The sequence below is a fragment of the Lutjanus erythropterus genome, chromosome 14 (assembly GCF_056507025.1).
Source record: "Lutjanus erythropterus isolate fLutEry1 chromosome 14, fLutEry1.hap2, whole genome shotgun sequence".
Taxonomy (NCBI): Eukaryota; Metazoa; Chordata; class Actinopteri; order Lutjaniformes; family Lutjanidae; genus Lutjanus; species Lutjanus erythropterus.
The window spans coordinates 20,678,206-20,688,055 of record NC_139330.1 but is presented as its reverse complement, the minus strand read 5'-3'; positions in this window follow the sequence as shown (position 1 = coordinate 20,688,055).

Genomic DNA, 9,850 nt, shown 5'->3' with positions numbered 1-9,850 from the left:
TATAAAATTAACACACCGCATGAGGATCTCTCCCAGGCTGTACCCGCTGTCCAGCTTCACCCTCCATACAAAATCAGTGCTCCTGTCCCTAATGATGTCAGACACTTAAAGTAACAGTCTGAGCCTGGCAGTGGCAGGCAAACAAGACAGAGTCAACTGCCCTGCACGCACTCTGGTGAAGTGGCTGATCACTCCTCCCCTCTTTCATCACAGTTAGTTTTGTTGTTTGTGGTGATTTTGAGACTCAGTTTTCAAAAGTTTACAGCCTGCCATGCTACTGCACTGTACACAATGACGCAGTTAAAGAGCTGAAGCTGTAAGTGGGTTTGAGTCCTGCCTACGGCTCTTTGCTGCTGTTATTCCCCTACTCTCTCTCATTCTTACCTATCATCTCTAGCATAACCCCCCAAAAACAAAACTGTAAATCTGTGTCTGCTCCCATCACATGTGGAGTTAAATAAAATATCTCTAACCTTTGCCACGCACATGACATGCAACTATACCTCCAGTTAGAACCTGGTGGTCATAGTAGTAACTCAGGTAGGTCCCTCCTTGACTGCCTCCAAGATGTGAAATATGAGATGGCAAAAAATTGTTCGAAATGAAATGGCAGTAAGAAAGAAGTGGTCTTATTTGGTCCCATCAACACCATCACTTATGGCCTCTGGCGCCTAACCTTCATGCACCTGCCAACAGAAATCTGAGTGTCATCTTTGATCCAGCTTTAAAATTTGACATTGTTTTGAAATGTTGCTTTTTCCAGGTAAGAAATATCACCAAACTCAAACCATTCCTCTGTTTTAATGACCGGAAGATTCCTCTCTGCTGGATTACTGCAGTGCTCTTTATTTGGGAATTAGCCAGTCATCCTTGTCTTGCTTGCAGCTGGTGCAGGATGCTGCTGTTAAATTACTAACTGGAAGCAAGACAACATCACACCCATACTGACATCCCTGCATCGACTGCTAGTTAAGTATAAGACTGAGTTTGAGGTTCTTTTATTTGTTTTTAAAGCTCTACACTGCCTGCAGCCCCAGTACATATCTGAGCCCCTCTGCCCCCTTTCCAACCCCAGATCTCTCAGAACCTCAGACCAGCTGCTCTTGGCTGTCCCTCGATCCAGGCTTAGGGCTTGGGGCAATTGGGCATTCGCAGTAGCGACCCCAAAGCTTTGGAACCATTTTTCAATTAAGCATTCCCCTTCTGTAGACCCACATGTTTTCTTTTGAGTGTCCTTAAGGTTTTATGTGTCACTCTTTACCCTTCTGTGTTATATATTGTCCACCTGTTCCTTTACTTGTTTATTTGTGTGGGATGGGATGGTATTTTTGTGTTATCTCTACTGCTGTTTTGCTGTTACCATGTTATATTTAAGTTTTGGTATTTTACTGAACAGTAAATTGGTCATCTGATGTTTTTCTTAAATTTGTTTTACAAATAAACTGAATTGATTTTTAAATCTTTTCTTTTCCTTGTGTTACTGAATAATTTTCTTTTCTTTTGCTTATCTAGATCTGGAATGCTTACAAACTAAAAGGATTCAAGGATTCAACAACATTTATTAACATGATATGACGTAGGGTTATACAATGAAGTTAGAGTTGTAGTTCCTTCGTAATGCACACAAAATACAACATATATAGCGATGATTAAATTCACAGTGGAATAGTGTGTAAATATACAACAAAGTAAATACACAGTGTATAAACATACATGTACACACCCAGAAAATAATTCTGTAGTGTATTTTTTAAAATTGCGTCAGTTTGAATGTAAACAGCAGCAAGAAGATGGTGATGACTGTACGAATACAGTGTACGATACAGTACAAAACATCATCGATGTAAAAACACAGAGCCGTCCTCCGTCGTCCTGCGATCCACCCCTCAGGTGCAACCGTCCAATCCAGGATGTTGTAGAGCAGGTCTCTGTGTGTGTTTGGCACAACAGTCTCTCTCAGTCTCTGGTATGCTCCTCTTTAATGCAAACCCTACGCTTCATTTTCCAAACCCTACAATTGTATTTCTGTCATAAGTAATGTGTGTTTCGGCAGTAAAGCCAAAAATTTCTGAAAAAAATCAGTTGATTCTGCTGATTTTCCTTTGTGTCTCTGCAGTGAAACAGCAGAATTTAGTCAAAAAGCAAAACCTGTTAACACGGGGATTATCATCTGTGACGGTGTCACTAAATTTGGAGAGACACACTGCTGACGTCAGATATAATCTCTGTCTATGTTGATCACCACAGAGCAGATGACACTGAGTGCATTGTAATGGGGTGATACAGGGAAAGTTTAAGCAAATAGTCAGAATAATCTGAATGAACAGAAGAAGCTTGAGGTGAAACTAATGATAATCGTAAATGTGTTTTTATGTTATGCTTTCCATCAAGGTCATTCAAAGATGTGTTGCTCTAATAGCTCTTTGTATGGAAACTTTTGCTGTGCTTTTGCATTATGTTCTGTTTATGCTGCAGCAGCTATGTGCATATTTGAAAGTCAGCCAAAAATCTTGTTGTGTGATGTTTGCTTTATCACAGCCAGCAGCCATTAGATAGAATACGTTTGAAGCACACAGAGAAAGAAACTTATTTTTCACATAGTGGATTACAATCAACTGCGACTTCTGGATGCATTAATCAAATACTGTTAGCACATCAGAGGATTTATTCAAGGGCAGCTATTAAGTCTGCATTTATCAGCTGTTACAGCATCTCTGACTGTCCAGGTACATTTATTATATAATACAAGTCCAGGACCTGCATCCATACAGCCGTTAAAGCATTATTACCTCTGCCAAAGAGGTTAGGTTTTGGTTTGGTTTGTTTGTCTGTTTGTCAGCAGGATTAAGGAAAAACTACTGGCACAAAGCTTGGTGGAAAGGTGTACCACGGGCCAAGGAAGAACCCATTAAATTTTGGAGTGCATCCGAATCACAGGGCAGACACACGAGTTATGTTTTCCTTTTCTTTTTTTGAGTTCTAGTTTTTGGCTTTTTGCCTTAATTGGACACGACAGGCGAAGATAGACAGGAAAGGAAAGGTGGTAGAGAGAAAAGGGATGATATGCAGCAAAGGAACACATGCCGGAATTGAACCCAGGCTGCTGTGAAAGAGACTCAGTTTATGTACTGCACCTATTTTTCATTTTTATTAACATTACAAGATAGATTTTAAACAGTAATTGTTATATTTATTATTCTTGGTGTGGATGCTCCTTTACTGTTCAAAGTCGATATAACCAAATTAAGACTATTTAAAGCTTATTGTGGACTAGCATAATGTAAATAACTTCTCATTGTTTCTTACGATGTATTAGCTTTAACAATCATACAATTTGACTTAGCTGTTGATTAAACATTGATGCAGATTGTCTTCATTTCAGCCAGCAGTGCTTTGTCTTATCACATGTATACATACTGTATATGTATGTAATTACAAAGTGATTTGTGTGATCAGTGATCCTGTATAATGCTTATAACAGATTGTGTTCATGTGTGTTAATGCAGCTTCATTCTGTTTTTTTGAACCATTGATAATTGTATATAGTTGTATTTTCACATAATGCTGTCTGCTTTCTACACTGTAAAACAGAGCCTGCAATTATTTCACTATGTGTAAATATTAAGTTGCTAAATCACACTGGTTTGTGTATTTTTTGTTCTGTTTGCAATGCAAATTTGTCTCAAGTTAACATTTCTTCACTGTTTTTGATAAGATGCAATGTTCATGATTCATTTGACATGTGTACATGTTTAAAAACAGTTTATTTTTCACAAATTCCATTTCAGAAGTGCAAAATAAATGCACAGCTGAGCTGATGATGCTTCAGATAGGCACAACTATTTTTTGACATAATTTTATAGGTTTGGAAATATATGTGCTTGCATATTAGTATATCATAGAAGAATGGACTATTGGCCTTTGTGGTGGTCTGCATTCTCCAAGTGTCCCTCTAGTTTATAAAGGATTTTGAGCTTTTTGGTTTTCTACATTTTGGCCTCTTGGGGCTGGACAATATGTCGGTTGGGTGGATTCTTTATTCCAACAACAACATGACATCTTTATCACAAAGATCTTTACTGAAACAGAAATATGCAACAATTACATGTCCACACCTTATGGTATGCGATTATATTTTTCTGTTATTAAGGCAGCCTAGCGTTTCCAGTTAGTTTATTAAAGATCAACTAGGCCTACTTGAATTTGTATAATCTGCAGTTTAAAAAATGTGCGACTTGTGAGAATTGTGGTTTGAATGTGGGACATCTAATTGATAATGAATATTAATATTATGCAGAATAAGGATGTTTGGCACAAGACGTTCATGTGATACTCAGCAGTAGATCGTTTAAATTAAATATGTATTGTTTTTATCATCTTTAGGATGCTCTATTTCAAGCCATGACACACCATACAGTGTGAAAGAATGAAAAATACATGCATCTCTCAACAGCTACCATGACCATAAACTGCTATTACTGTATATACATTCAGACCCATTAATCAACATAATACGGTTTAGTGGGGCAATTAAGAGTACAGGCTTAATTTGAACAAATCTTCCCATTTCAGAAACTTGCAGTGAAGTGGCACTGGCCCAGTATAGAACATCTTTCCCGTCCACAGTATCATAGTCAAGAATTATTATGAGAAAGGTTCCACACTGATAATGCAAAGGTCAACATACATCTAACGACTTTATGCAGGATAAGCAGTCTGTACAAAATGCACAGGCACTGCTAATGGCAGTGTCAAGAGGAGTCTATAAACAAACACACTTAACCTTTTCACCAACCCTTGCCTCAGTAACCCCCTGAGCAATGTTATGCTGATTATCCATTTAGACATGTGTGGTAGTTCTGGACATCTTGGTTTAAATGGAATAGCTTGACCTTCATGACCTGAGGTATTACAGGAGAGTTCATAACCCTAAATGCAGCCTCTTGGCATGGGTTGCCCTGCTACCCTGTACTTCGATTAATGATCATTTTATGGAGTATGTGGAAGTAGCTGCTGACTGTGTTACTGACTCCCCCTCAGCCTGAAATGATCCTGAGTGCAGCCTGAGATCCTACGATGGGTCCTTGAAAGTGGTTCTGAAAGCAGCCTGCCGTAGAGAGCAACCATCTTTATCTCTTTTACAATCTCTTTTAAAAGTGCATCATCATCGCAATGTCATTTATGATTCTTGACAGTTAGCACGACATGGTGGGTACCAATGATGCCCTAGTTCTTCCAGTTGCATCTGTTACCAGTTTCCTCATTCTAGCTTTAAAACTGAGCCTGCTACACTCTGCTACAGCCTTGTCCGACACTAATGTCAGACAAGGTGTCTCTGTGGACTTTACTGATGCAGTATGTGGAGCTGTGAAAGGCTACTTTGGTGCCCCCTCTGAGACTTGGTGCCCCAAGCACACCATGTTATGTCCATGTGTGTAGCAGCAGCCCTGTCTTTGGTTTGTTCAGTTGGTTCAGCCTTAAGGCCTTAATACACGAACAGCAGCAAGGAAAAAAAATGCATGAAATAAAAAAAAAATATCATGCTGTGGCAAAAAGGATTGAATCAACTTCTGGTGGTCCTTTTACTTCATAAAAAAGAGGATAAAATAATATACCTGGATACACCAAATATTGAGAAAAAGAGAACTTGGCGAGGTTCACTGCCTGTTCAGGAGCTGAAACTGAGTCGCAGCCGCTTCACAAAGTTAGCACTGCTGCAAAAACTAATGCCAAGCATGAAGAAGCAGAGGAGTAAATTCAGAGACCCGACTGGATCAGCTAGCTGTAGATACGATGTATATTGTGAGTTGTAAACAGTTCCAGCTGTGCACAGTGCTCATTTGGTTTCTGCTCAGGGTCGAAAATATTATTAATGTGCAAGTTAATCATTTGAGAAAAATGTATCTGGTACACAAAGGCCCTTATATTTGTAGTTTTAGTAGTTATTACTGTGGGCAAACGCTTTTAGCTAAGTGATGCAATATGTAGAAAAAAAAGTGGAAGTCATAACAGTAAGGAGCCAAAAACAAACTTGTACACACATTTTTTAACTTATTGATAAGTGAGGCCCAATGAGAGATACAGCAACCTACAGAACTGTGAACCTTAACCTCCCTGCAGCTTATCTGTGTTGTTCTCATCCTGTCTTAAATAATCAATTATTTACTTAGATCAAATATCACTATTAGTATCTCATGGTGTCATAACTGTACAATCTTCCTCTGCAAATATTTAAATTGCGCCGTCTTTATTGAACTCGCTCAGCGGTTACTCCGCACTTTCTTGTTATAGAAGCAGCAGCAGTGTCAGACTTCACACTGTGACAGACTGGCTGCTTCCAGTAGTGCCCTCAGCTCTTGGCTCTGTGACAGTTCAGTTGAAAGATGGGTGTAGTTAAAGTGGGACAGAAAGGGGACGCCTCCTCTGTCTCTCCCAGCATCAGTTCTGTGCTAATACAGACGGGCGTCCTGCTCTTGTGCGGAATGGATACCACACACCGCTACCAACCCATCCTCTTGCTTTGACTAATGACCCACCCCTGGCTCTGTCCGTTCAGAAGCCTGCTGCAAGTGTGTGTTGACAGGAACAGAGAGGGTGGTTCAGTGTGCGCGTGTGTGTGTATGCATGTCTCTGTGTGTGTTCATGCCTCTGTGGTAAAACACGGAAACTGAAATTACAAGGACAGATGATGAGAACTGCAAATGGTTGCGTGCTTTATCAAAAACGTTTAGTCTTTGTTTTCTTTCTGTGTTGACATCTCCCATATGTTAGAGGCATGACCAGCAGCAGAATGGGCTCAGTGCTTGTCTTACGTGGCATCTTCAGGAGATATACTGGCTACAGTGGATTACAAGGGAGACTGATAAATTGGCTGTCATAATTTGTCATACCTCTCATCGTTCAGCAGAGTCATAGTTTTGTCAACTGAGATAGAGAGATACTGCATGCAAAATGACTGCATTTTAAAAGGTCCCACAACATAATCATGTAATCTTAATGATATGAGTTGAATAATGCAATAACATGCTTAATCTTTAATGCTTGGCCTAGAGCTTTAAAGTAGCCTATTTTAAAAAAGGAGTATTTAAAATGTATACATTATTGATACAGTACCTGAAAACAACAAAATCCATGCTTGTCATTTACAACATGTTCTCATTCCCAGTTCATCAAATGGTCAAGTTTAAAAAAAAAAAAAAAAAAAAAAAAGGAAATTAGCGTCTTGCTAAATCTTGTGCAACCATGTTTTCATTTCTTGTAAGTGATCAATGTCACTGCATACTGTCCTTTTATAAATCAAATAGACTAAACTAAATGTCCGGGGAGACTTTCAAAATAAAGGTGCAAAACTACATGGTTAAGTCTAGGAAAATATAATTGTTAAAATTAATATGTTACTTAAAGTTCCCATGAAATTGAAACTGATGTTAAAGTATTTTTATCACATATGTTTTGATCTATATGTCACCTATATGCCAATGATATTCTCTCAAATTTTTAATGATATTTCATAGTTTGTCTTTTATTGCAAAACAATTTGGAACTATTCATGAGTCATCCTGCACGTGGGGGTGATACTAAATCTTTGTCCAGTGAAACACTTTATCATTTATGACGCAGTGGAATATAGAGGACAAATACATCTGTCCACTGGAGCGAGCAGAGTGGTTTATTCTCTCTAAACTCCCTCTAAAATGAAACATGGATGCATCCTGGGAAAAAATTACTGAACCCTAAAGGTCTGCAAGAGGAGGAGCTTCAATGTTTAAGCTTTAATTATGGTGTCCTCTACAAACACCTTTATTCAAATCTTTGCTAATCTCCACCGGTTACATCTGGCAGCTGTGGTGGCATTGCAGTAGGTGTTTCACTATCTGTTGTCTGGTGGAGATTTGCATTCTATCGAGAGCAGTCCTCTAGTTTAATCTGCACTCCATGTGATTTTTCACATCACTCACAGTTATTCACACAAGTTGTATAAATCTAACATTTGCATTATTAATATTTTTACAATTCAGTTATATTGAATTATAGTTCAACCTTCAAAAATTAGAGGCAATTATATAAAAAATAAAATTCATTTAAAATACAAAGTCATACGACTGGCATATGATTGGTTCATTATAGGTACAACTGCAGTATAATGCATTGTCTGAACAATAACCTAATTTGACCCAGTTTAGCCCCAATTAAGTGTTCCTTCTGCATTCTGTTGAGCTCTAAATCTCACATTGTGATGGTTCTCACAGGCTTTCTCAAAACTCGAAACTTAGCCAATTATTACAGCAGCTTTAGACTTTGATGGGTTACAAGAAAACTTATTTATGTTTAAAAAGCATCAGCCAGGTTTTTGTTAATGAGCCCCAGTGCAATAAGTATGGTACAGCACTTTCACTACCCACTTTCACATAACATGGTTAGAGCAGTGAAGCAGCGTGTAGGAGTGAGTTGCTGTGAAATTGACTTTGTTATTCGTCCAACTGTGGGTAAATAAAAACTGGAATTAGGCAACATTTGAAAATGTTCCCCCGAGGATAGGACTGTCAGACTTAAACAGGCTTATGTTTGACACTTGGATGGTGCATCGTTTGACACATTTCATAGAGAACATTTAGACAAGCCCTTAACCTTAGTTTCATTGCTTAGCTCGCCTGCAGCCAGGATGACTGTGCATGGGGAATTATTTTGAATGAATTACAAATAAGGCAATTTGCAAAACTCAACACATGAGATGACAAAGCCAGGACCTTTTAGACCTCTTTGTTAATTAAAACCAGTGGATTATGTTTAAAAAATTCAGATTAATTGCAAATTTGACACTATTTCAAAGGGAAATATACATTTAAATAAAAAAAAAACTTGGATTATTGTGTTGAGGAGAGGTTTATATTTCTGCTGCTATTGCTGCCTCAATTTTATTTTGTGTTGTGTGATCTTAGTAAATCCAAAATAACATTTTAAAAGAAAAGGCAGCAATAGACCAGTAACTTCCTTGTTCTGCAAGGTAAGATGACTTTGTTTGATAAAATATTTTTGACAGTGGAGTCTGGTTGGTTTGGAGAGACCTGATGGCAAAGTAAAAAAAAATAAATAAATGCAGTGTATACTTGAAGTGATATTATATTTTTTAGGTAGGTCTTTTTTAAGTGGATTTAGGTGATCCCTGTTTGCTGCTGGAGAGAGTGTGCCTACCTTTCATTGACATTAAGTGTTTTTTTTATTTTATTATGATCATTTCTGATCTAAAAGTAGCTCAAATGTTTAAAAATAGCGAAGTAATATGATCAAAAAGCTGGGATGTTAAAGCACACGTTTGCTCCCCCAGGTCTAACAGTGGGGTGTGGCTGCTCCACTTGCTCCATTGCTCTGGTGCCTCTGACTACACTCACTGTCAATAAGTACCTCATATGACCCCACATCATATAATCCAAACTATCACTTCAAATGCTTTCCACCATGTTTTAATCTCATTCTTACACATATTGTACACTCAAAGGAGCACAAAGAAGGAAAGCGTTTCTCTGACTGTTCCTCTTTCCATCGGTTGATGTGCCAGTTGGACATCATTCTTTTGCCTGCAGACAACATGGATGTGGGAGAGGAAAAAAAACAAGTCAGGGACATGCAGACAGTGAGCAAGAAATGGAAAGAAATGGGGGATTTGTGACTGAAACAGTGTACAAATTTAAGATGAACCTCAGTTCAAAACACTGCTGCTCTTGGTATTCCCCTTTCACACCTTGACGTATAGTATTCCACAGATGCTGCCCTGATTTCATGTCCCTTTTACCAATTTATCAACCCCCCCCCTTGCAGAGTAAATGTACTGTCTTTCTGCGCCCCGTGTGTC